The sequence below is a fragment of the Loxodonta africana genome, chromosome 7 (genome assembly GCF_030014295.1).
Source record: "Loxodonta africana isolate mLoxAfr1 chromosome 7, mLoxAfr1.hap2, whole genome shotgun sequence".
In the NCBI taxonomy this organism is placed as follows: Eukaryota; Metazoa; Chordata; class Mammalia; order Proboscidea; family Elephantidae; genus Loxodonta; species Loxodonta africana.
This window is the reverse complement of record NC_087348.1, coordinates 27,562,586-27,569,347: the sequence shown is the minus strand read 5'-3', so window position 1 is coordinate 27,569,347 and position 6,762 is coordinate 27,562,586. Positions and strand designations below refer to the sequence as shown.

The window sequence follows — 6,762 nt, the reverse complement described above, 5'->3', positions numbered from 1 at the left end:
TGTAACAAATTTCATTGCTGTAAAGACTAAGCAGCCTGAAGGAGAACTAGGATGTACCACAAAAATCCTTCAGCATACATTCTCAAGTGCAATTAACATGGTTTGGGGGCTGCTAGTAAAAAAGATCTAAAAGAACTGTGACATTAACAAGGTAGAGTTTTGATTTTCTGTCTATAAATGAAATACAGAGTAGGTTGACCGAATTTAGTCCCAAATGTGAATTGACTTTGAATTCTTCTACTCAGCAGTTATTAGCTCTTGACCTCCGTGTTATTTCATTTTTTTAAATTTCTTTATTTTGGAGAAAGTATATTGAGCCAAAGATACATCATTTTAACAATTTCTACATGTACATTTCAGTGACATTGGTTACATTCTTCAAATTCTGCTGCCATTCTCGCTAGTTACTTTTTCCACATTATTCCACCACCATTATCTTAAACTAACTGCGGCCTAAGTTTCCCATCCAATTCTTTGAGTTGCCGTTTGTAAATTTGGTCTCACATAGATCATTCTTTAAAAGCGCACAATGCTCAAAGCAGAGGTAATTTACTAAATAAAATAATCTACTTTTTGGTCCAAAGAAGACTTCAGAGGATAGTTTTGGTTTAGGGTTTAAAGTTTAAAGATTATTTCAGGGAAAAAGTTTCTTGTGGTCACATATATAAGCTGAGTTTTTCTGCATCAGCAATGAACATGCTGGAAAGGAAAAAAGAAAAAAATTCTCTTTTACAACAGCATCTAAAAATAAAATTCCTAGGAATAATTTTAGCAGGGAAGTGAAAGGCTTGTACGCAGAAAAGTGTAAAAGAGTACTAAAAGGAAAAATTAAAGACGACTTAAGTATATGAAAGGACATTTTATGTTCACAGTTTGGAAGACTCAATATTGTCAAGATGTCAATACTCCCTAAGGCAATTTAAAAATTCAAGGAAATCCCCCTCAAAATTCCAACAGCCTTCTTTACTGAAATGGAAAAATCAAATCCTAAATGTATATGGAACTTCCAAGGGCTCGTAATTGCCTAAGCAATCTTGAAAAGGAAGGACAGAATAGGAGGACTCTCACCTCCTGAACTCTTGACTTCCATTCTTGTGGCATGATCATGATCACTGGATGGCTGTTGGAGCTCAGGACAACTTGTATGAGATCTAGAAAAGCATCAAGGAGGAAGGGTAAAAGGGAACTTGGCTGAATCATTTCACTTCCTGCTTGTCTCAATGACTTAACTTGTATCTTATAAAAAAAAAAGGCCACCTTAATTTTCAAAGGATACTGGGAAACTTAATTTTTTAAATTTGGAACTATTGCTTTCCTTGGAAATACAAGTTTTAACACTAAGGCAAAGGGGGAGAAAATATAAAGAAGGCAACAAGAATGCTACAATTTCTACAAATTTTCTTTCTCTTTGCCCATTTCCAAGTGATGGAATTTCCTCCTCTCACAGGAACACAATTCCTTGAAACGTTGTGTTAAAAGAAATAGTTGGTAATGTTTTCCTCAGAAAGGGCTGTGTAATAAGATTTAGAATTCCTAGATTTTCAAAGTATTCCTTTAAATATTTAATACTTCTTTTTTTTCTTGTTCAATACAGATTTTACCAATTTGCCTGTCTGAAGCTCTTTCTGTGACAAATTCAAGACTCTTACTGCTAGTGTGATATATTAGTTTCCTAGGGCTGCCATAACAAAATTCTGCAAAGTAGGTGGCTTTAAACAACAGAAAGTTACTCTCAGCTCTGGAGGCAGAGGTTCACCATCAGGGTGTCAGCTGTGTTGATTCCTTCTGATGCTTTGATGGAGTTCTGTTCTACTCCTCTCTCCTACCTCCTAGTAGCTCCAGGAATTCCTGAGTTGCTACTGCAGCATCACATGGCGACCTTCATTTCTCTTTTTTTGTCTCTGTGTACCTTCTCTTTTGGAAATCCTGGTGGCATAATGGTTAAGTACTACGGCTGCTAACCAAAGGGTCGGCAGTTCAAATCCACCAGGTGCTCCTTGGAAACTCTATGGGGCAGTTCTACTCTGTCCTATAGGGTCACTATGAGTCAGAATCTACTCGATGGCACCGGGTGTGTGTGTGTGTGTGTGTGTGTGTGTGTGTGTGTACCTTCTCTTTTATAAGAGTACCAGAATGACCCATCCTGTTCCGATAAAATCTCATATTAACCTAACTGGTAACATCTTCACAGATACTATTTACAAACAGAGTAACATTCACAAGTGTAGGGATTTGAACTTCAGCATATATTTTTGAGGGACACAATTCTGTCCAATACAGGTGAGAACCCTTCTTTATATGCATTTGAATTAAGCTTCCAATGACTTGTTCTAAAATCAACTTTCTCGGTCCAATGGGAGTAAGTTCAGATGTCATCTGCAAAGGTAAAACTTACACAGTCAAAAGTTTTGCCTATTTTGAAGGTCATGATTTAAAAAAGAGAATTTTTACATATTCAAATTCTTCCCAATCTGGACTCTTCTGTTTGGTTAATTTGACCTCAGATTATGCTTTTGTGACTTTTCTCTCCTGAGGACCTGGTCCTGTAAATCCTGTTCTATGTGGGTGATTATTCTTGTAGCATCTCTGGAAATGTAGAACCTACTCTCAGAATTATTATAAAGTCCCAGTGAGTTTAATGATGGGAGCGTCACCCTTTGAGATGCATCAATTAAATGACTCAACAATATTTTTTGTAGATCAAATGTAAATAAAATGTCCAAAGACTCTTACCTTACCACAGAGAATGCTTATTATGTGAGTATTCACATGTCTGGCTTTTTCAGGAATTGAAATGTTAGACTCAAAGCATAACAAAATATGAAAATGAAATTATTCTCCATCCTTCAGGCAAACCAAAGTTTAACTATGTTTTAAGAAGTCAGGTCAGTATAACAGATTGAGAATCAAAATTTTGTAAAGGCTATCTCACTTCTAAACCACAAAATTCAAAATGTTTTTCTAAACTAGTCACATTTCTCTCCCACAGAATTTACTTTTTATTTATTTATTTTAACCTCATACTACCTATTCAATATTTGATTTTTTAGGACAAATTATGCCAGCATTGGGGTTTTCAACTCTCTTTGCTTATAACGAAGAATCATTTCTTTTGGTAAGAGGATATTTTTGATATTTGTATTAAAATTTCCAATTATTTAAAAGGGAAAAAATTTACAAAAGAATGAGACAAAACAGACCTCCTGAAGCATGGAAAGTGTTAGTCACAGAGAAACATTTCTAGTTCAGGTGATGGTACATGTACTGTCTTACTGTCTGTGTTCACAGAGATGGCATGAGTGTATGAGACTGTTACCTTTTGGGACAAGGGAGAAGTCAGCACAATGCAGAACTTGGACTGAATGACTGTTTCATTATGCAGGTAACCCAGGAAGTGTTTGTACACATAAAAGTTTTCATTAGGGTTTATATTATGCAAGGGTACATTGGTAGTGTGATTTGGAAAGTCATAGTCTTTTAAAAGTTCTCCTGAGTGATTCTGATAATGAGCCATGTTAGAGAACATTTGTGGTAGATAAAAATATGGGGATTGACTTAATTCTGTAATACCTGTTTGGGTATGTTCATAGCATAGAGATCTAGAGTACATCTACCTCTTCTAACATCACTATTCTTAGAAACTAATTTCAAGGGTAAGTATTTTGGGTATATTTTAATGGACAGAGATTTGTAAATCTTACACAGGATCAATGGAAGTGCTCTGTAGGCATTGTTTGTTAATCTGCTAGTGACTAGAAAAAAAAAAAACTAGAGAATGATGTAAATCTGTAAACCTTGAATGAGTGACTTTCAAAGACCTAAGATGATAACTTATGCAAGTGGCTTATTACTTCAATTCATAGGAGTGATAGTTTGGGTAAGAAGAGGACTGAAATTGATCAGTAGACTTAGCAAATAGAAGGGGTTTTTATATAGAAGAACAGAGAATTGGGTTGTTTGCTTGAAATAGATGTGGAGTAGAAAGGTTAATTATTTAAACAATAGAGTTACTATACTGTATAAATATAGAGAGGAAAATTGTTAATGTAGGAAATGGAGGAGACAATTACAGGAGGACTATTTTAAAAATGATAAAGAGATGGGATCTAGTGCACACACAGAGGGTTTGGCCATAGAAACACAGAAAATCCACATATTGTGAATAGCAGGTCCAGCAGAATTATGACCTCTGATATTGAAGTGAATGTCGGTAGGGATTTCAAGAGTAACTGGATATCATTACTGGGTTTATTTGAAGAGATAGCAAGGTTGGTTAATATTGATAATATTTATGATACAATTTTGTGTGTGTGTGTTTGTGTGTGCGTGCCATCTTCTTTTTCCCTTGGAATCTTCTCTCATCTTTTTTCATTCCTGCACACACATCATCAGCAAAAAAGTAAACTGTTTGAAACAAAAATTTTATCTTTCCAGGTTTTCTTCATGCTCCTATAATTATTTTTATTTTGTTTTTTAATAATATTATACATAGTTTTCTGATTATTTCTTTGTTGCTCAACTGTACCTTATCACTACTGATTTTTGAAATTGTGAAATATTTCCATTGGGGATTTCAGTTATTAGTTAAAAAGATTCTGTCATTCCTAGAATGTAGAAAAAAAATTCTCATTACTAACATGAAAGTGAATATTAAGTAAATCTTCCTTTATTTTTGTATTAAAATTTATTCTATTTATATTTTATTTTTAGAAATAGTATTTGGTTTTTGTTGGATTAACTATATATACATAACTTATTTTATACCAGATGTGGCAAGTTAATGTGGTAACCCCATTTATTTCATAATTTTCCCTTTTCCCATATGTTTCTAAGTATAGGTTTGTCTTTATTTGGTAAGGTCACTGAAGTTATGACCATATTTTAATCAATGTTATATTCTTAATATATTGCACAGGGTTGAAACATAATAAATCATAATGTCTATTTGTTGAATGAATACAAGAATTATCTGGAGATTTCATGAAGTCACTAGTCATCATTATATTTACAGGTAAATTGGTTCTAAACTCTGAAATAAGAACACACAGAAGAACATATGGAACAAAGGAACAATGTGACTGAGTTTGTCCTCTTGGGGCTCACTCAGAGTCTCCAGGGTCAGAAAATATTATCTGTTGTGTTCTTATTCATCTGTATTGTGACAATGGTGGGCGACCTACTTATTGGCATGACTGTGGTGGTCAGCCCAACACTGGATGCCCCAATGTACTTCTTTCTTGGATACTTAGCATTTGTGGAAAGAAAAAAAAAATTGTAGATGCTGTTTATTCTACTACAGTTACCCCAAATATGATTATAGACTTACTGTATGAGAAGAAAACCATCTATTTCCAAGCTTGCCTGACCCAGCTTTTTGCAGAACACTTATCTGGTGGTTCTGAGGTTTTACTTCTGGTGGTCATGGCCTATGACCGCTACGTGGCTGTCTGCAAACCCCTGCATTATATGATGATTATGAACCAAAGGGTACATGTTCTGCTGCTGATGGTGACCTGGGTTGGAGGTTTTGTGCATGCTATACCTTATCTTCTCTTTGTTTACAACCTTCCCTTCTGTGGTCCCAATGTCATTGACCACTTTTACTGTGACATACACCCCTTATTAAAACAAGTCTGCACTGACACCTATGTCATTGGTCTCACTGTGGTTGCCAATGATGGGGCAATATGTATAGTCATTTTTATGCTGTTACTCATCTCCTATGGAGTCTTTCTATACTCCCTGAGGAACCTTAGTCAGGAAGGGAGGCGCAAAGCCTTATCCACCTGTGGCTCCCATATCACTGTGGTAATCCTCTTCTTTGTCCCCTGTATTTTTATGTATGTGAAACCTCCTTCCACTTTAACCATTGATAAATTCTTGAGTGTGTTTTGCACTGTTTTCACCCCTATGCTGAATCCCTTAATCTATACTCAGAGAAATGCAGAGATGAAAAACGCCATGAAGAAGCTTTGGACCAGAAAAAGAAAATGAAGTTGTAAACAAGTGCATCGACTATTTTCAATAAAGAACTGTTGCTTCCAGGAAAACGAAACACTGAAATCCACTGCCATCCAGTCAATTGCAGGTTTTTTTTTTTCAATTCCAGGGAAGCTGCATGTAATTATTTAATTGTGGAAAATGCTTCCTCACATCATCTTGCTTGTGCATGATGAAGAACACTTATCAGGATACTTCCAATGATTAATTTTGTTGAAAATATGTTTACTTTTAAGATTTTCATTTCCGGGGAAAATATACATACTTTTTTTGGTGTAAAATGGTTCTGTTGAGTCTACTGATTTATGTTCTATGTGATGACTTATGCTACAGCTAATGCCAGAAATTTAGTTGATGGAAGATTCTCTCATGTCTCTTTCTTAAATAAATGTAAACCCTTTTCCACAATTAATAATGTTCATTGCTGATTTCAGAATAAAACATTTTGAAATATGACATAAAAATATGTTTCACTCCACTCCATACAGAGATAGCTCATATTACCTTAGAAGTTTATATTTTTATTTTTGTATCTGCAAGATCTTTTAAATATGTACTTTTGCTTATATTGTTTAGCATGTTAAGGTTTATAGAAAGAATTCTTCAGAATTCTAAATTAATCATAAGGAAGCTAAACATACAAAAAAAGAATGTGAATGAACAAGGCAGATAGGCAAAAAATGACTCAACCTTGCTCTTCATTTCCCTATTGGGAAATCATCTCCTCAAGTGGAGCAGCTTTGTTTGTTGTCATATTTTCAT

General features: G+C 34.8%; 1 pseudogene; it reads left to right on the top strand.

The window, feature by feature from the left end:
- Nucleotides 1-2,353: 2,353 nt before the first annotated feature.
- LOC135232082 (olfactory receptor 4A47-like) lies at nucleotides 2,354-5,994 on the top strand (annotated as a pseudogene).
- The last annotated feature ends 768 nt before the right edge of the window (nucleotides 5,995-6,762 follow it).